Source organism: Lissotriton vulgaris, chromosome 3_1 (assembly GCF_964263255.1).
Source record: "Lissotriton vulgaris chromosome 3_1, aLisVul1.2, whole genome shotgun sequence".
Classification (NCBI taxonomy): Eukaryota; Metazoa; Chordata; class Amphibia; order Caudata; family Salamandridae; genus Lissotriton; species Lissotriton vulgaris.
The window spans coordinates 2,005,978,011-2,005,999,151 of NC_141689.1; positions in this window are offsets into that span (position 1 = coordinate 2,005,978,011).

The following is a 21,141-nucleotide window of genomic DNA, read 5'->3' on the forward strand; positions in this document are numbered from 1 at the left end:
AAATTTGCAATATAATAACACAGCAGGAGAAAACATAGTAGTAAAGACATAGCTACTACTACTCACCAAGCCCGGGGATCTCAAGGCCAAGGAGGTCGAGCAGATCTCGCTCACGGGTCAGGACATCCGTCCAGCGGTGGGTGGCCTGGTTGTAGGTGCGCCAGACCCGAGAGTGGTGGTAAATGGCCTGGCACACCTTCTCCCACCGCTTCCGGCGCTCCCGGGCCCCGTACCCGGCACTGATCCTGCCGCCTCCCATGATGGTCCTGGGGAGGCGGCGCTGAACATAAAAAATGAGTTGGGCCACCTCCTCTGGGGTAAAGATCTCCCGTGGCATCACTAGCTCCCCCCTCAAACGCCCGCACGGGAGCCGGACACGGGGTGCTGGACCCTTCCCCTTCTCGGGATGCTTCCCGGCTCCCTTCACCATGGTCTGGGCGGAAAGGAATAAAGAAAATAGAATAGGGAAGAGAAGAAAAGAAAAGAGTTTACAAAAGTAGTTTAAAATTAACCAAAAGTAGCAGTAAACACAAAAATATAGGGCTAGAAAAATAGAGGGATATATAATAAGTAAAATAGATAAAAAAAAACTTCAAACAAGCAAAGGATGGCAGAGATTGACAGAGGATACAAAGACCATGCCCAGAACCATAGCAATGAATGAGAAACAAGATGGCCGCGCCCGTTCACGACCGCGCGGGTAAGTTCGCGCGAGATTTTCCTTGCGAACACGCGCGAGACTGTACTGGCAAACCGCGGACTTTGCGAGATTACACTTCGCGCCCGGAAACGGAAATACGTCAGGCAAACAAGATGGCTGCGCCCTTGAACGACCGCGAGGGTAACTTCGCGTCTTGCGCTACGAGCGGCTCGCAAAAACGCACAAAACCTTGCCAACTAACACGCCGCAAAAAAAACAAATTGCATATTCGCACGAATTTGCGGCTTCCGAATCCGATCTTGCGCGTGTTCGCACCCCGCGAACCCCGCGAAATTGCAGAAAAACGAGTTTTTCAAAAGTGAAAGCACTCGGCAGGGGCAAGAGTTCAAACTCATCATTAGTAACAATTCCCGGTAGTGCTTCCTGACTGGGGCCCCTCCAGAATTCAGTTGCTAGTTGCAACAATTGTATGACCCTGCTCTGACCCTCACAGCAGGCTCATACAATAGCTACAAGTAGGCCACAAAGAAGGTCCTGGGGAAAAAAAATGCACTGCAACAGAAAGCAAAATTACAGATAAGGAAGCAGGTGCCAGACTGGAATTTTAAAACAGTGACACATTAATAAACTAACCCCAAATTAATTCATCTGAGTTGAAGCAGGGATGGTGTGCTTGCTTTTCCCCCCCATAATCTACAGTAATGATGAACCAGAGGGTGGCATTGATGTAACAGAGGGTTGCAGTGGTGAAACAGAGGGTGCTGGGAACCTGTGATGATGAACCAGACGTAGAAACAACATAATTCGCGACCGTTGCGCGACGAAATGTAAGTTCGCAATTGCGAACTGGTACGAAACCCTCGCGAACTGGCAGAAATCCTTGCGAACACAAAAAAAAAAAAATCCGCAAATTCGCAAGAATTCGCAGATTTTGCGGATTGCGAGTTCGCAAATCCGCAAATTCGCGAACGCGAGATCCGCAAAATTCGCCCATGCTTAGTGGCGGGGGGGCGGGGCCGCAGGCAGGAGGCGCGGGAACGGGACCGGCAGAGCGGGCGGCCCAGCGGCGGCTGGGGCGCTGCTGGCGGCGTCGGAACTCTGTCAGCAGGTAGGCGGAGAGGAGCAGGGGGGCGACCAGGCCAGAGGCGCAGTGGTCGCTAAATTAATATCTATTAATAATTAATAAAAACTAATTAAAAATGTAATATAATATAATAATTAATATATTAAAATTACTAATTAACAATAATTATTTCTATTGATTACCAATTAATACAAATTAATAAAAAATTACCAATTAATTATTTAATAATTAAAAATTATTTTAGCAAATATCTCCAATTAAATACAATTAAATTCATTTAATTATTTAATTAATTATTAATAAATTACTTCCCACCCTATTCCCCTCTAAACCCACAACCTGCTACAGAAAATAAATTATTAAAATTAACATAATTAACAATTAATCAATTAAATTAAATTAATTGGCAAATAAAATGTTTATAATTACCCATAAATACTTAATTAATAATTAATTCTAAATAAATACAAATAAATAATTTTACATATTTAATTAATTATAATTTAATTACTACCCACCCAATTCCCCTATAAACCCACAACCCGCTCCAGAAAATAAATTAGTGAAATTTACATAATTACCAATTAATCAATTAATTAAAATTCATTACCAATTAAAATTTAATTAAATAACAAATATAAATATTTTAACGATTAATTAAAAATTACTATCAATAAATAATTTTACATATTTAATTAATTATAATTAAATTACTTCCCACCCAATTCCTTATCAACCCACTACAGAAAATAAATTAGTAACATTTACATAATTACCAATTAATCAATTAATTAAAATTAATTACCAATTAAAATGCAATTAATTAACAAGTATAAATTAATTAACAATTAATTAAAAATGACTATCAATAAATATATTTACATATTTAATTAATTATATTTAAATTACTTCCCACCCTATTCCCCTATAAACCCACAACCCACTACAGAATTAAATTGCGCAATAAATATAAAAACAAAATTCATTAATTAAAATTAATTATAACATAAATACATACTTTTCACACATATTATAACATAAAAATACACTATAAAAAATTAGATATTATTAAAAATTCGATATTTTTAACTATCTATATTATATACTTCGATATTTTAACTTTCTATATGTTTAACAGTCGATATTACATCACTTACCTTAAAAACGATATTTTGGTTATCTATATTCTGTCCTGTCGATATTTTGTCCAGTCTATATTTACAACTCGATATTATGTCCAAGCGATATTTTGGACTCGATATTATGTCTGTGCACCCAGATTTATAGCCCCACACAGTTACTTCTTTTCAGACCTTCTAGAAAGATCCTTTGTTCAAATTGTGCAAGTTACTTTGTGGGCATTCACCATTTTTTCTTCAGGTGGAATGGAGAAAAACCTCCGAACAATGCTTTCTTTTTTCAGTCTCAGAGGCTCATCTTCCTGGGAGGATTTGCTATGGTCATCTGGAGTCTGAAGAGCAGCAGATGTCATCTTTGTCAGCCAAAAATAGTGACTTACACAGCAAAAAAAAGCTATCAGTAATCTTATATTGTGTGACTATTCACCTGGGAGGGTCTCAAGGTGCTCAGTTGGAGGTGATGGGTCTGTGGTTCAGTCGAAGAGCCAAGTCTTAAGCTCCTTCTGAATTGGAGAAGCAATGGTGATTAACTCAGCTGTACAGGCAGGGAGTTCCAGGTCTTAGCAACAAAGTAGGAGAAGGATCATCCTCCAGCCATGGCCTGTGGGATGGTGGCCAGGACCAATTGGGCAGAGTGGACACGTCTAGTGTGAGTGTAGAAGGAGAGGTGGTGGTTGTGGTATGCAGGTCCGGCATTGCTGAGGGCTTTGTAGGTGTGCTTGAGAAGCTTGAAGGGGATTTTTTTGTTGACATGTAGCCAGTGAAGGTCTCCCAGGTGGCCAGTGATGAGGTTGCAACATGGGATATTCAGGTTGAGTCTCGCGGAGGTGTTCTGGATGGTCTGCAGTTTTTTGGGAGTTTCTGTTTGGTGCAGGTGTTGAGTACATTGCCGTTGTCGAATCTGCTGCTGATGAGCGCATGTGTGACTGTTTTTCTGGACTCGTGGGGATCTACTTGAAGATCTTACAAAGGAGGCGGAATGTGTGGAAGCAGGGGGACAAAACGGCATTGATTTGGCGGTTCATTGAGAAAGAAGAGTCCAGGATTATGCCGATCTTTGGTGCTTAGACCGTGGGTGTGGGGAGGGTTCCGAATGCTCTGGGCCACCAAGAGTCATCCCAGGAGGAGGGGGAGGAGCCCAGTATAAGGACTTCAGTCTTGTCTGAGTTAAGCTGAGGCAGCTGTCCTTCATACAGGAGGTGACTGCCTTTATCCCATTGTGGAAGCTGCTCTTGGTGGCTGTGGGTTTGTCTGTGAAAGAGAGAATCAGCTCAGTGTTGTTGGCGTAGGAGACGATGTTGAGCCTGTGGCTTCTGATGATGGCTACAAGTGCGGCCATGTAGATGTTGAAGAGGGAATGGGCTCAGGTAGGATTCCTGACACTCTATGCAACTAATCTCTCTTGGTTCTGAGTTGACCAATGGATGTCTGACTCTCTGCGTTCAGCAGGTGAGGAAGGAGCGGATCCTTTCTAGGGCTTCATTGCAAATGCTTGTGTTGTGGAGTCTTGCACAGAGGGTGTGGTGAGAGGCAGTCTTGAAGGCAGCTGAGAGGTCCAGTAGGTTGAGGGCAGCAGTCTTGCCTTGGTCGAGGAGTGTGCGGATGTCATCTGTTACAGCAAGGAGAGCAGTCTCAGTGCTATGGTTACTTCTGTAGCCCGAACTGGGAGAGGGCCAGGACATTGTTCACTTCAATGAACTCATAGAGTTGGGCGTTGATGTCTTTCTTGATGACCCACAACTCTTCGAGAGACTAACCTATCAAACTATTTGTTTCTGTGTCACATGGAATTCAAGACGATGTTGCCACTCCCCAAAATGTATTAAAACAACCAATAAAATGCATTTTCTCCTATTTATACTACTCTTATTATTTTAATAGTAAATCTCCCTCCTTAAACAACACCTTTGAAATGTCTATAAATGTCTTTTACTACTGCCAAAACTACGCTGGAGTTGCAACCCTTCAGTTACTTCGGGAATACGTGCCTGCACAGTTCGCGATGGTGTCGTGACTCCAAAAAAAGTATTAAAACAGCCTTTAAAATGTTTTTCCTCTGCAAATATGTTACCTTTATGACTTTATTAGTGAACCACTTATTTTAAACAAAACCTTTAAAGTGTCTATATCTCTTTTTCAGTTCTGGCAAAACTACGTCGGAGTTACGACTCCACCTCGTCAGGTCGCAACGGGTGCACGAGTCCTAAATAAAAAAAATGATATTAATATGAGCAACATACTACTATACACACCTCACAACCACTCTAATAAAGCATAGACATTCACAAAAGAAAGGTTACAGGAACGTTATAGTTAGGAAATAGGATTAAAAAACACATGAAAGTCAAGAAAAAAATATTTTTAAAATCTTAGAAATTCACTGGAGAAAACAAAGATTACAGCAATATTATACTTAGGAAATAGAATTATAAACACTGTAGAAATTCACTGAAAATAACAAATGTCAGAAGGACGTCATATTTGAAAAGCAATAAGCTAGGAAATATTATTAAAAACCTCACTTATTCACTTAAAAAAACCAAATGTTACAGCAACGTTATATTTAGGAAATAGAATTAAAAAGACCTTAGAAAGTCACTAAAAAAACAAATGTTACAGGCAAAATATAGTTAAGAAATATATATATTTTTAAACTTAGAAATTCACTGAAAAATACAAAGATTACAGCAATGTTATACTTAGGAAATAGAACTAAAAACACAGTAGAAATTAGCTGATAACAACAAATGTCACAAGGACGTTATATTTAGAAAATATATTTAAAAAATAATAAGGTAGAAAAAATTATTAAAAAACCTTACATATTCACTCAAAAAACCAAATGTTAAAGCAACGTTATAGTTAGGAAATAGAATTAAAAAGACCTTAGAAATTCACTGAAAAGACAAATGTTACAGGGACATCATAGTTAAGAAATATATATTTTTTTTAACTTAGAAATTCACTGAAAAAAACAAAGGTTATAGGGATGTTATAGTTAGAAAATAACATTTAAAAAAATAGACATTCACTGTAAAAAACGAGGGTTACAGTGTCGTTATATTTAGGGTCAGGTTATACTCATATAAAACAAGTGAAATTCAGTAGTTAAAGTTGCCTGAGCTAACTATAACATATGCCCCCGCAATGCATTACTTATGACACCACATATTACAAAACCCTTGACATGGTCAGTGATATCACTGATGACATCTCTCAGGACATCTCAAATTACTAAAGGTTTATGTGTGCTAAACATATATACTTTGTGTACTTCTAATGAGTGATACTATTTCTAATATATATTATGAGAGTGACTGTGTGTATCCATGTGTGAGCGGCTGTATGGTTGTGCAAGTGGGTATGTGTGTGTCTGCATAGATGAATACGTGGGTATATGAGTAGCTGTATGGGTAAATAAGAAGGTGTGTGTGAGTAGCTGTTTGAATGAGTGCGTGGCTGTGTGTGTGCCTGTATTAGGGAGTGAGTGGATGTATGAGTGGCTGTATAGGTGGGTGAGAGGATATGTGAGAGGCTGTATTGGTGACTAAGTGGTTGTGTGAGTGGCTGCATGGGTGAGTGACTGTGTGTGTGTATAGATGTCTGAGTGGCTGTTTGAGTGGCTGCTTGATTAACTGATTGTGTGTGTGTGTGTGGCTGTACTGGAGAGTGAGTATATGTATGAGTGGCTGCATAGGTGAGTGAGTAGATGTGTGAGTGATTGTATAGGTGTATGAGTGAGTGTGTGAGTGGTTGTATGGGTGAGTGAGTGTCTCTGTTGAGAGACAGCATTGGTGAGTTAGGGGCTGTATGTGTGAATAAGTGGGTGTGTGAGTAGCTGTATGGGTTAGTGAGTGGCTATGTGACTGACAGTATGGGTGAAAGGCTGTGTGAGTAGGTGTGTGGGTATATGAGTTGCTGTGAGAGTGGCTTATGTGTAGGCAGATAGATCCAACTTTTATTGTATTAATTTATTTAAAACCATCTCAGTGTATAAAAAGCAGCAATCTAAAAGTAACAAATAAAACTGATCATCAGACGAATCATAGTTTGATCCATTGGTACTTATAGCAACACTCAACTTTATTAAGAATCAGATCCACTAAGGTGCAAGGTGTGATTTTGTCCACATGGGATGTAAAGGGCCCTCAAATAAAAATGAGAAAATAGGGGGATAACAGCCTACTCCATACACAAATGTATGAACTTCCAAGAGTTGTAGAAAAAATATGGTTACTACTAGGGGTGGGCGGAATTTGAGTAATCGGGTTACGCAAATCTCCGTGAAATGGTAAAAAATCTCTGTGAACACGCATAAATTCCGCGAACACGCGGAATTGCTTCTTTGCGATGCTTTTTTCCTGTTCGCAATAGCTGTTTGCGTGCACAAGGTGCTAATATCTCATGAACACGCATTTTGAGAACGCGAACAAGCAAACAATTTCGTGAAGTCATGGAACGCAGAATTTTGGGCAATTTTGCGTTCTCCGCGAGCGAATGGAATTTACTGCCCAGGCCTAGTTAATACATATCTTGTTGTTACTAAGATGCACCCAGCAGAGCAATCAAAGAGCACCTCTGCTACATGTCCAATGACAGCAACATAATATTTGTGATTAGTGAACTCTAGCAAAAAATACTGCAGCGATCAAAAAGCTGCCATAACTTACTACAGGCACCTTTTAGTTTTAGCTATAGTCTGCATGGCTGTTTGAAAATAAAATATTCAAGAGCCCAATCTAGCCTAACTCCAATGGATGAAAAGGCTAAGCACTCTCCGACGTGTAAGATAGTAGAACACTCTCCAACAGTAAGTTCAATAGTTTTAATGCTTCTTTGATTAATTTCACACATTTGGCTGATAGCTGCAGCTTACACCACGCAGACATGCGCAAATAACCGTGATTCATTGCCTTATGCCGAGTTTGCGTAACAAAGGTTTCAGCCAGCAGCATCTTACATTTTTCAAGACTGGGCACAGGCATATTACATGAGGGAGATGTTTCTTATAGTTACATAAGTGGCAATGCAGTTCCATAGAACCTGTTAGCCACTTAAATGTATAGCCTTTTAAAGGAATTAGCCCATATCTCATGCTGGTTCTGTTTTCATTTGAGATGTCATCAGTGATGTCACTTACCATGTCATGAGTGATGCAATATGTGAGATCATAAGCAGTGCATTGCGGGAGCATAAGTTATAGTTAGCTCTGGGTACTAAAACTGCTGATTTTCACTGGTTTTTGCAAGTATAATCTGAGCCTAACTATAACAACCCTGTAAACTTTCTTTTTTCTGTGAATTTCAAAGGTGTTTTTAATTCTATTTCCTATCTATAATGACCCTGTAACATGTGATTTGTTAAATGATTCTCTAAGGTTTTTCAAATCCTATTTCTTAACTATAACGTCCCCCTAGCCTTTGTTTTTTTAAATAATTTCTATGTTTTTTTTAAACTACTGGTCTTGTTTGTAGAGTGGTGGGGAAAGGGGGCCGAGCCTCCACCCAATTCTCAGGAATCCTGCTATGTTGGTCTTACTGGAGGCAACAGGAGGGCATCTGGTGTTCCAAGAAACATGAATTCCCAATAGGACTTCATTCCCCAGCCAGAAGTGCACCAAGATGCGCATTTGTGGAGTAGTGGCAGAAGGGGGCATGGCCTCCGAAGTCCACTCAGCAATTGCGCAAAGTGGGATTTACTGGAGGTAACAGGAGGGTTTGTTGGCCCCACACATCCTCAGGGACTTCATTCCCCAACCAGCAGTGCAGCAGGGGCGCGTTTGCAGAGTGATGGAGAAAGAGGGCGGGCCTCTGGTGACTTGCCCGTCCCGCATTTCTTTAATGCATTCCAGGAAGGGTCTCATGGCCCCCTATCCCTGGGACAATTAGGGCCACAGGGACCCCATCCCCTGGGGCCAAGCCTTTTTTGAATGGGAGAAGGGGGCCACTTGGCCCTCCTCCCGGGCTGATTTAGGCCCCTTGATCCCATCCCCCAGGGCCCGGCCTTTTTTAATTTTTGTTTACTTTAATAATGGGAGGGGGACTGCACAGCCCCCCTCCCTGGCCAATTTTGGCTCTGGGGAAACCATACCCCAATACCCGGCCTCAATTGTGGTTTCCTGGTCCCGCCCAGGGCACCCACTCTGTTGGGTTTCATGGGGGAGCTTCAAGGCCCCTGTGGTCCTTGCCGGCTCCCCGCCTCCTGCGGGAGACGGCATTGCTAATACAAATAGAGAGCTGCTAACATGCCGCTCCCTCGCTGTAATAGCAATTGTGCTCCACTTCCAGCAAGCAACAGCATTCTTAATGCTCTCAGTTGCTGGAAGGAGAGCACAGTTTTCTATGGCTTGGCGGGAGCTGCCAAGCCCCTACTGTTGTATGGCGTTTTAGATTCCGAATGGATTTCCCCGATTCATGCCCTTATATAGGTACAATTAACATTGTCCTTATATAGGCATAGAAATCAAGCCCTTATTTAGGCATAGCCCATGCTCCCCAAATACAGGCATGACTACTTCCATTCGTTCACCAAACATCACTACGATTTCTTGGAAAACCAGCTTAAGCCGTTAGGGACTTCCCCTTGCTTTAATATTGATTTCTCCAAGAACTCAGTTAGCTTTACAATGAACATCTGCTCCTTAGGGGTTCATTCATGACGTTCATATGCCGGACTTTACGTCAAACATGGCATTCCTAAACACCTTCAATGTATTAATATAACTTCACTTGCTATGGCAAAGCACAGTGGTTCGGAGCAGTTCGACGACCTACTTGCCCGACGCAGCTCGCTACAGCAAGTCCCGAAGGAAACCGACTCTCCAACTGGCGCACTGATCAGGAAGCTGCCCTTCTCTGCTGATAAATCCAGCTCCAGTGTTTCTGACTCCCCTTGCGGGGTGTTGGGAAATTGAGTCCTGAGGCAGAGATACCATACCTCCTTCTTTCTAAGGTATGGAGCCGATTAGAACCTAGAGAAACCTTTGGTAGATTCTTGGCAAAAACTAAATCTATGCTAAAGACCATACTTACTTCTTCCCTCGTACTAGACCTAGGTCTACAGTTAGCTTTACAATGAACATCCGCTCCGTAGGGGTTCATTCATGACGTTCATTTGCCGGACTTTACGTCAAACATGGCATTCCTAAACACCTTCAAGGTATTAATATAACTTCTTTTGCTATGGCAAAGCACAGTGGTTCAGAGCAGTTCGACGACCTACTTGCCCGACGCAGCTCGCTACAGCAAGTGCCGAAGGAAACCGTCTCTCCAACTGACGCACTGATCAGGAAGCTGCCCTTCTCTGCTGATAAATCCAGCTCCAGTGTTTCTGACTCCCCTTGCGGGGTGTTGGGACATCGAGTCCTGAGGCAGAGATACCATACCTCCTTCTTTCTAAGGTATAGAGCCGATTAGAACCTAGAGAAACCTTTGGTAGATTCTTGGCAAAAACCAAATCTATGCTAAAGACCATACTTACTTCTTCCCTCGTACTAGACCTAGGTTAGGTACATTAGGGTAGGCGTATTTTAGAAGCACCAGTTGAGTATTTTAGTCTATGTTATTTATGTATGTATTTTTTTATGGCTTAGAAACCATACAATGCTATTACAGTATTATTTCATAAGGCTATTCTTGCTGTACGCATTATACTTTGCATTCTGCATTCTGTCTAACGATTGTAGCAGTTCACCTCTCTTGCATGAGAAAGAAGACTGTTCAATAAACCTTTCATTGAAAACGCCGGTCTCTCTATTACTCTGCAACTCTGTAGAAACGAAGCATGCACTATTGACTGAGTGAAATACTTATCTATTATTTCTACGACTCTGAAGATATTTTCCAGTCCTAGGGAAACAAAGTTGTCATGTTTAAGCGGTTGTCAGAAACTAATCCCTTCTTGTGAATTTGAGAAAGTTTCTAGTGACCTCTGAGCTAGCTGGCACTCACAATTAAGTTTAGTATATTTTATAGAGACCTAAGTCCTTCGTCAAATCTATAAGATATATTATTCCAATGCGCATCGCCTATTGAGAATATGGGATCTACACTACATGGATCCCTAACGCTAGATACTAAAGTAACCCAATCGTGCTTTTCTCAGAGACCCCATTTACCGTAATACTCCAATAGACAGGAGTGGGTAAAGGGATAATATCCGCCATAGCCGAGTAGGACGAAAATCCTATGTATTAGTTTTTGGTTTGTTCAACGTTGAAGGATACAGTGTTCCAAAATATTGTGCACCTAATCTTTGTTTCCTTGAAACTTGCTCTGCAAACTTTCAGTCAAAAAAATGCCGGATAATGGCAACTACACAGCGAACGGTGGAGCTGAGGCTGATCCAGCAGCTTTTGATATAACAGGTTTCCAAGAAACCGACGAGGATGCAATAAGCATTCCTACAAATTTATGGAAAGCCATCACTTTAAAACCTATAAAAAGTGGCCTAACATCAAGAAGTGGTAGGGTAGTTTTTGTGACAGAGGCACATGAATATCATCAGACAGAGTGTTTCACTTCTACAAAGAAGATGAACCACCAACGGAATACATTCCTTTCAAGGATATTGAAATTCCACTAACTTACCAGGAGCATGCGCTCTGGGTTAAAGGCGCCCTAAAAATATAAATCACATTACCAGGCTCGGTCCACTAAGTAGACCAGGAGCAACATGGCTAGCTTTAGCCAACTACATACCTGACCTTGACATTGAAGCAATGTCGGATGAACAATTACTTAATAATATACAAAGATTAGAAGAACTACACAGTTAAAGGTCTTTTCTAAAAACACTCCTACTCCTACAAAAAAAATATGGAAAATAGCAAACACACTTCTAAAGAGAAGCGTTCTCATTCCAGAGGTAGGTCTCCTCAAAAGGAGCCCTCTGAAAGGAGGTATAACCTCAGGAATAGGGATATTTTGAGAAAACTTGATAGATATCAAGATACTAATACACGTTCCTCTCGTACCTTTCAGACTTTGTCACAGAAATCCAAAAGAGGAGGACAGTCAGAAAGCAAGGAAGAATGCGAGAAGTCCAAAGACGATCAACACGTTCATAAAACTCAATCCACCAGATAGAAAGTAGCAGGTCTAAAAATCAGACATGCCGAGGATCTTGAGGACACAACTCAGAGAATGGGCTCAGAAAATGTTGGACAACGCAGCAGAAGTCACCATAGCTCGCAAGAACTTGAAGGATCATCTGGAGACACTGGACTTGAATGAATACATTCAAGTTGAAACGGCAGATACCAGAGTTAGTTCTCCACACAAGTTATATGAAACAACACTCCGGATGGAGGGAGACATACCAAGAAAGATAAGAGCACTCTTTTGGGAGCAACTCTCTAAAGGTTATGACATTCTTCTAGCTGAACAAGACTGGCCACCAAAATTTGTCATGGAGTGCCCACATGGTAAAGACATCATTATGCCAGCTTTCTCCAACCACATTCCAATTAATTTAAAATATACCTATGCCAGTAAATGGGCAGTAGCCCAGGCTCCTGCATTATATAAGAATCATGTAGGATGGGATGAGGATTTTCCTCACCATAGGGTCCAGTTGAAAAATCAACCAACTGCACAAAGGCAGTACCCAGTTAAGCAAGAAGCTAAAAAACAGGTCAAGGAGATATTAGATCAACTTGAATACCAAGGGGTGATTGGAACATGCACCTCGTCAATGAACAATCCTTTGTTTCCTGTTTCCAAACCAGACAATACATATCGTCTAATGCACAACATGATCTCGGGGGGAAAACATGGGGGCAGCCTGCTAAGCTGCCACGGTGCTCCATGATCGAGCTCCCGTCAGAAGCCACCCTGACAATATTTCTTAATGAGGTGTGAGTTTTTTATCTTCCGAGGATGAGCGCGTCAATCCCCCGGTAGGCATACTCTGGTTTGAAGCTGGTTTGTGGGGGAATTCGGCGTCGCACTGTCACCTTCCTCCTGATTGGAGTCTGTCTTCCTTCTTCATGCCGTGTGTTCATTTTTTTGCACATGTCGGGTCTCCTGCACTGCTTTGTCCTCCGGTTGCAGTTTTGGCATTTTCTGCGCTAGAAACAAACTCGCTGGGCTTGCGGCTTTGGTCTTCAGCCACATTGGAGCTCAGAAGGGGTAGGAAGGCACGAAGTCTCGTGCGTGCTACCTGCAGCAGCTCCGTTGTAACTCAGCAGTGCGAGGCGGTGTTGGAAGAGGCTGTGCTGGTCCCCGACATGGCGGTGGAGGGATCAGAGGCAGTGTATATAGGAGAAAATGGTAAGACTGGTACTGGTACCTCTGTTCATCCCCCTGCACTACTTGTGTTGCCTCACTTATCTAATCAAAAAAATAGAAGTAAGCGTGGGCGGAAAAATAAAAAGACATTTGGAAAGCCTGCTCCCTCGGGTCAGGGGTCCGCTACTAGCCCTGTGGAGTCCCCAGTAAAGAAGAAGCTTTCTTCGTATTTATGCACTGAGGTAAAGACAAAACAGACAAGGACTTCTAAAGCCACAAAAAACCTTAAGGCGGTGCTTAGTTTGTGAACTAAAATTACTCCTTCGCTTCGCTCCTATTTTAAAGCAGTCCCGCAGGTTTTAGATCTCACTGAGGATCGGGATATGTCTGGTCCATTGATTGCTACCACTACCGTTGTCGCTCCTGTTCCCCCTCCTCCTAAGCCAAACTGTCCTTCTACAGACGTTGACCCTGTGTCGTCATGGTTGTTACCATCTAGCCCAGCGCGGTGCAATGTGTTAGAATTGCCCGGTCTTGATGGAAAGGTCTCCCCTGATTTGGCTACAGTATCTGCAGTATCTGCGGGGCCGAACTTGGAGCTGGCTCAGTCATTGTTAGACACATTGTCACCCTTGAGGAACAAATCCTTAATCTGGCCCTAAAACAGAAGTCCTTGGCTGGGAAAAGATTTACCTTTCAAATAAGGTCTGACTTCTCCAGGGTCACGTTAGAGAAACAGTGGGAGCTTGGCAGGAGGTTAGACGCATTTAGGAAGTTAGGCGCGACCCCACAACTCACCTTTCCTGCCGCTTTAAAAGTAATGCACAATAACACAATGTTTAACATCAGATCAGTGCAAGCAGCAGATGAGTTATTGCTGGATCTAGGTAATAAGGGTAATAAGGGCTCTTCTGAATAGGGCTTCCAAGAATAGCATTTCCCTGGGAAAAAAAGGTTTTTCTTTCTCTCAGGTGGATGTTGGTAAAGAGAACTCTTTTTTCACTAATTTAATATATAAGTTAAGAGCAGGGAAAGAAGGAAAAAAAGAAACAAGAGAAAAAAAGGAAAAGGGAAAAAAGGTAAAAAAGGAAAAAAAGGAGGAGAAAGGAAAAGAAAAGAAAGGGGAAGGAAAGAGAATAAAAAGGGGAAGAAGATAAAAAATAAGGATGATGGTGTTTAAATATCTCATCAAATTTATCTTAGTGGGAGGATGTGATTTCACCATTTTTTTTTCTCCAATTGATGAGGGGTGATCCCGGCCTTGCCTTAGTTTATATCTTATACTCTGTAGCAATTTGAGTTTGTGCCGGGGTGGCCTAACGGGAGCTTGGTCTGGGGTGCTATCTACTGGACTTGTGCCGGTTAGATAATGGTTTTCCAAGGGATGGGTGGGGTGGGGGGGGGCATGGGTTGTGGAAAAAATCAAAAAATGTCCTCATTTCCAAATTGAGTTTTGTTGGGTATGGTATTAAGCAGGTAACATTTAATGAAGTCTCTCTACAGTTAGGGCAGGATATTGGCTGTTCTCTGTTACATGGGTGGTTAGGAGTATTCTGGGTTAACTTCTTATGGGTAGCTTAAAATGTATCCCCTGGTATGTTAATGGCCTCTGCACCAAACCTAGTGCAGACAAAATCATGCAGTACTTGCGTGACTCGGATGCGCAGGTCATTATACTCCAGGAGACCCATTTGACCCAGACCGAAATGCTTGCGCTAATCAAGAAGAGTAGGTGGATTGACTTTGCGGTATCGTCATCTCAAACTATGAATAACAGAGGGGTGTCGGTTATCTTTAAGAAACAACTAAAGGCAAGGCTAATGTCCCAGTTGGTTGACCAAGGTGGCAGGTGGGTCATTACCACGGTTATCATTGCTGGGGTTCAATATACAATTTTGGGTTATTACGGGCCTAACCAAGATGACCCCTAAACCTTAGAAGCTATCTTTTCTCATCTACTGTTCTTCCCTGAACCAATTATCCTGGCGGGGGACTTTGATTTAGTATTGGATCCGGTATAAGATAAAGCTCCTAATAGTCGCCCCCTAGTCCATTCCAAAACTAGGACCTTTTTGCTGAATTCTATTAAACAATACGGTTATGTAGATATTTGGAGACTTACGTGAGGACAGCAACAGGGCATCTCTTTCCAGAATTATAAATATCATCACCAGTCTAGAATAGACTTCATATTAATCAGCCAGAGAATGGTGGATTCCGTTAAGAGTATCAGCTACCTTCCCATACACCTAACTGATCATTCAGCGGTATCTATGGATCTTGTGGGGTTCCCTAAGCCTTCTCTTAGTAGATGGTCATTTGACCGCTCGTTACTTTCACATCCAGACTATACTGTGTTTCTTAAGACGGAAGCCCAAAACTTTATGAGCATTAATATCGGATCAGCGACACTTGGAGTCGTTTGGGACTCCTTCAAGTCTTTTTTGAGGGGCCTCATCACCTCTAAGGTGACTTATCGCAGAAAACAGTATAAGGGGTAAGTTCTTTCCATTGAAGTAGATATAGTTAAAACACAACTTGACATGGATGTTAATGCTGCTTCCCCTGACTGCATTTTAAAGTTGCTGCATAATAAACTTCTGCCTCTAAAGGGTCAACTGAGCTCGGTCTTAAACCATAGAATTCAGCAGAAATGGGAGGCCAGCAAGTTGGCACATTTCCAGTATGGTGAGGGTGCAGGGAAGCTATTGGCCTAGAAGGCCAAAACAGATCAGGTCCGCAATAATGTTCAGTCTATCACTGTGAGTAATACTATGTTTACCTCAGATGAAGATATTAGACGAGCCTTCAGAGAGTTCTTTCAATCAATCTATCATGAGGATAACAAGATCGATCCGAGGCTATTGAGGCTTGGTTGAGTGGAATTTCTCTACCGTCGCTCTCTGTAGAGCAGCAAACATTCCTTGATAGTAGTGTCTCGGAGGTAGAGGTCAGGATTGCCATCCAGAGTAATAAGAAAGGAAAGGCGGCAGGACCCGATGGGCTACCTGCACAAATTTATAGAGCCTTGGAACAAGAGATAGTAACTCCTCTTACCATTTTATTTAATCAAATCCTACAGGATGGCTTCTGTCCCCCTGTATCCTGGGACAGTGCATCAATTACCCTGATCTTGAAACCTGGGAAGCCAGCCTCTTGCTGTGGGTCTTATAGACCAATTTCAATTCTCAATGTAGATTATAAAATCTTTGCTACAGTTCTTGCTAAGAGGCTGGCTTTGGGTATGAGGATTTTACAGCTGTGGTTCATTCTCCCTGCAAAGCCTTTACTTGGCTGCAAGCCCGGTACCTAATTGGCTGTATCTTCCGCCTATCACTATATGGTTTTTCTGGTTTCTTTGTGTTTGCCTCTGGAGGATGCATTATTGCTGAGGGATGTTGATAGACCACCCCATTTAAATACCTGCCAGTCTTACAAACTGTGACAGCATGTTTCGTATTCCCACCTGTGACTACACTTGAAACCATGGTGGTAAATAAGGACGGACAAAAAAAAAGAAAATGCATATTGTCTAGTATTGGATTACAGACATTTAAACTCTTGTTGCAAAAATGTTGCAGTACAAAACACACACAAACTTTGATATGTTTTCTGAGGAACCCAGTGAACATAAAATGACGCCAGCTAAAAGAACTTTCAAAGCACAAGCGACATACCTTTTTCAATGCCTGGAAAAGACTTATCTGGTTTCACCATGGATTGAACTTTGGAATGTGTTGGGTGTGCTTTTTTTCTATTTTGGTTCACTCTGGTAACAACTTTGGCACTGCTGATAAATGAAAGATATGTTTAAAAGGACACAGCAAATAAGAACATCAACTTACTACTCAAACCACACAAATCATCTCATCATGAACAAAGAGACTTGTCATCAGTGAACATCACAGCCGTTCCTATACCAGGGGGTATAGTTTGGACAGAACTGATTATGATATTTTTGGCCCATTGGAGCTGTTGAAGATTCCACACCAGTTCAAGATTTCCTTGAATCACTTTGTTTCATCTAGTACCTTTTCTGATGATTGGGACTTCGAGACTGTTAATAATATGATGTCAGACATAGAAATGTCTGCTGTATTTACAAATCATGAATACTTAGAAGGTTCATCAGATTATGAACAAATGTATTGTTATAATCACTATGGTCATCATTTCTTGCCCAAATCTGCAAACCCTTGAAATGTATTGATGTATAACCAATGGGAACATTGTCCTACACCACCAAAGGGTAGCTCAAAAACATTTTTGGGAAAATTTCCATACTTTTCAGGTTTTAATATTTCCTAATCCAGAATAATTTTACTTAAAAAATGTTAATGAGATAGGAATGGAAAGTATGTTGACAAATACCAAACACATTTATTCTGCAGCCTTTTATGCTCAACTGTCTTCACTATTTCGACTTTTGGAAAGACAACATTGAGACAAAAAGTGTCTGGGGCACAAAAGATTGACAGGTGCATGGGATAGAAGCTTTATTTAGAGCCTGCATCATCCCAGAGCAAATTATGTTTTTGAATGACACTGTCCATCAGACATCTTGTCTTGGGTTAGCCAAGATAAAAGACCTAAAAAATCCATCCATACCTACACCTGATAGAAGTAACACTTCAGAGGGGGAGGTCGACGTACATACCATTTTGCATCACAACAGAACAGATCCAAATTGGAAAAAATTGTTAATCTGGCCCACAGACACAAACAACTGTCAAGATAGATTCCTGAATAAAACACAAGGGTTCCCATTCACTAGGCCAGATCCAAGATATGTTCAGAGACAGCATCCAGGAATAGTAACAACATACAGTGTAGGGAAACTGTGCCTTGAATGGTTACATAGATCTACACTTAATAATGTAAAACAACACTTATCTTTACTTAAAGATGGCGCTGATCTTAGGGAATTCTTGCTAGGACCAAGAACACTGCATCATAAAAGTTTTATATATGCCGATATCTATGCTGCTTATAATGAAGCATGAAAGATTACGCAAGCAGAGACTGAGAAAGAATACGAGAAATTGATTGTATTAATTTAGAGAAAACTCTCTCTGTGGTTGACAATGGTTTAATGACTCTGTCGTCCAGGAAATATTCTTTGGACAGCATAGTATCCTCTGCCATAGACATCATGGAACAGGATTTGGTCATGTTGCAATATGGTCAGTTGCAATTACGTTCTATCATGCTATTAGGCTGGACGTAACAAAACCTACGTTCAGGCTATGAGCCTTGGCGTTTAATCAATACTACGTCACTGTTTTCAGAATTCAAACTCACTGATAAACAGATCAAACTGGCACAGAAGGGAGCAGACTACACTGTGCTCAGCATTGAAAAACTGGAAAGATTGTCATTTAAAGTCGCTGAAAAACCAGCCACTGAATGGATTATACACGGAACAATCGCTCTGCCTGTTACAATTTTCAATTTTCAATATTGCCTAAAACATATACCAGCAGGCACATATTAAAGGTTGGGTAAAGAATACATCAAGACATCCTGGGAATTACCATACACTCACAGATGTTGGGGTGGGGGAAGAGAGGTGTTTATTAGGGGTAAAAATTGTGAGAACCCACTAAGCGGATCTCTCCTTTGTCAGGGTATTAATTTACATGGGGCCTGCGATGGTTCCTCTACCAACTTATCCTGCAACTGCAAGGTTCACCAGCTGCAGTGATTGATACAATTTTTGGACAACTTTCTAATGGAAGTTACCTCATGTTGAACGATCACAGCTGCTGTGGCATGTTGCCAGGTTTACCCTATCTAGTCACTGTGTCAGCCAGGGTCACTTGCTTTATGCAAGTATTGTTTCCAAAAACCAAGACAGACCGGGAGTCGCAAGGAATTCTGCAGAGATACATGCCCTCTTAACTACAAATTGCTCTATACATTTCTCAGAAATGTTAAGTCGTTTCTTAAACATGTCTGATATGAGTGGTATTGTACATGTATTTAAGCCAGTATTTTCTGGACTGTAAGCACCTTTTGAAGCAGTCCTAGGAATATTTCCAAACTTTGTGTACTCTGTGTTTGGCGGATTGCCTCTCATTTTGGGACTCGCTGCAGGGATACTATTTTTGCTACTACTGCTTCGATATGGCAAGCCAATCCACAAGCGACACCCAGTTCACCGTGAAGCCCACTCTACTGCGATGAAGTGTCTTGAGCGCATTGTCCAAATTTTGGGATTAACTCGTTTAAGAGAATTAAATACTACATGGTTTCTGTCATTCAGACCATTTTGGCAAGATTGCATCTTACCTTTTCTACGCTGCCTGCTATGCGGAGAAGAATGCGTGTTAGACATCTGTCTCACACTCCCATCAGTCATGCCAACGGATGTTGATACTTTGCTTGAACCAGTAACGGCCCATGCACTGTGTTGTCCCCTGCGGCTACCAATTCTGATGACGGCATTCATTGAGATCTCACAGGCGCAAAATTCTGACAGTGAGGTACGTGAGGAGACCAGCACGCAGGTATCATCCACTTCGAACATTGCTAATACGACCAATGCTTACGGTGATGCTTCATATCTATTTGCGGTTGATCTTCCTAACGAGGTAATCCAACTGTCACCTACAATTGTAGATTACTTTTTTACAGACTTAGAAGATTTGATGTTTTCTCCAAACAATAACACTGACTTTTGATTCGGCACACAGTGTTCTGAGAGACTCTGAATTCGCCCTTCATTTTTCAAAACAAAGTTCTAACTTTGAAACTCTGTTTTTTATGATTAACTTTTTCTTTTTCCAGATTTGTATTTTTCATTTTTTGGCATAAAGTAATCTTCTTAAAGTAGAACTATTCATTGACAACTAGAATTCTTTGAAAAACTTCCAGAGACAATATTTGGCCTTGTCCAAATTGTGGTGGTGAGCCTCAGCAAAGCATACCAGTGCAAGGGGTTCGCCCTTCTCTGCACAAGTCCTCAGACCAATAGGAAGAAGTTGGCACAGAAACTGGAATACAAAATACAAAATGTATTAAACCTCATGAGGTAGAATTACATTCACATAACACCCTTTTGCAATGTATGAAGTAGCACACTGAATGGAAGGAGCTTCGTCCTTTTATACCCACACAGGGACTCAAAAGAAGGCAGTACAAGTACAAGAGAAGGTTTCAGGTACATATAAGGTCATACAGAAAATGCACAGTCAACAAGTGGGAGGAGCTAACAGTTGTTAATACTGGTGAACACATCCTGACATTTACATACTAGGGACAGCTGCAAGGACAGCTGCAAGCTCAACTGAGCATGTGTGAAGCAGAAGAGGCTACATATAACCTGTCTCTAGGCAGATTTCGAGAGCAGACAACAGCAAGGTAGGACAGAGCACATGGCACACCCGTGTTAGCACATGGCAAACAAGATGGCTGCCAGAAATACAAAATGTATTCCACAAAACGGACAAGATAGCCTCTAAATACAGGATGGCTTCTGCTAATGCTAACCCAATCGCTGCCAAATTACAAAATATGACCCTTTTAGCATTAGCTGAAGACATTCGCTCATCTGGGGTAATCTAGATTTGCATCCTGTACATCGATGCTCATCAGTTCAGTGACCTCTTTATTTAGCATTTGTTGGGCTTTCATTTCTGTAATATTTCTCTAGGCAGGTGTACAAGCAGTGATGCAAATGGAACACAGCATGGGACCACATTGTATACATGTACAGCATGTAAAGAGTATCACCAGTAGTATACATAGAACAGTCAGTAGCTTCCAGCCCCAAGTAATAAAGAGTGTCCACATCCAGTTCGAAAAAGTCCATGTACCAGACTCTGGGTGAATCTCTGCAGCAATCTTATGCAGTTTAGAGATTGCATCATATACTGAATGTGAGGGATTCGGTATAAAGACCCAACAACTGCTACCGATGATATGACATGCACCACCTCGATCAGGCAAAATCACATCAAGTACCATGTGATTCTTGAGTGCTACAATCTTCGCAACTTGCAGCTCTTCTGTAATGTTCCCAGGTGC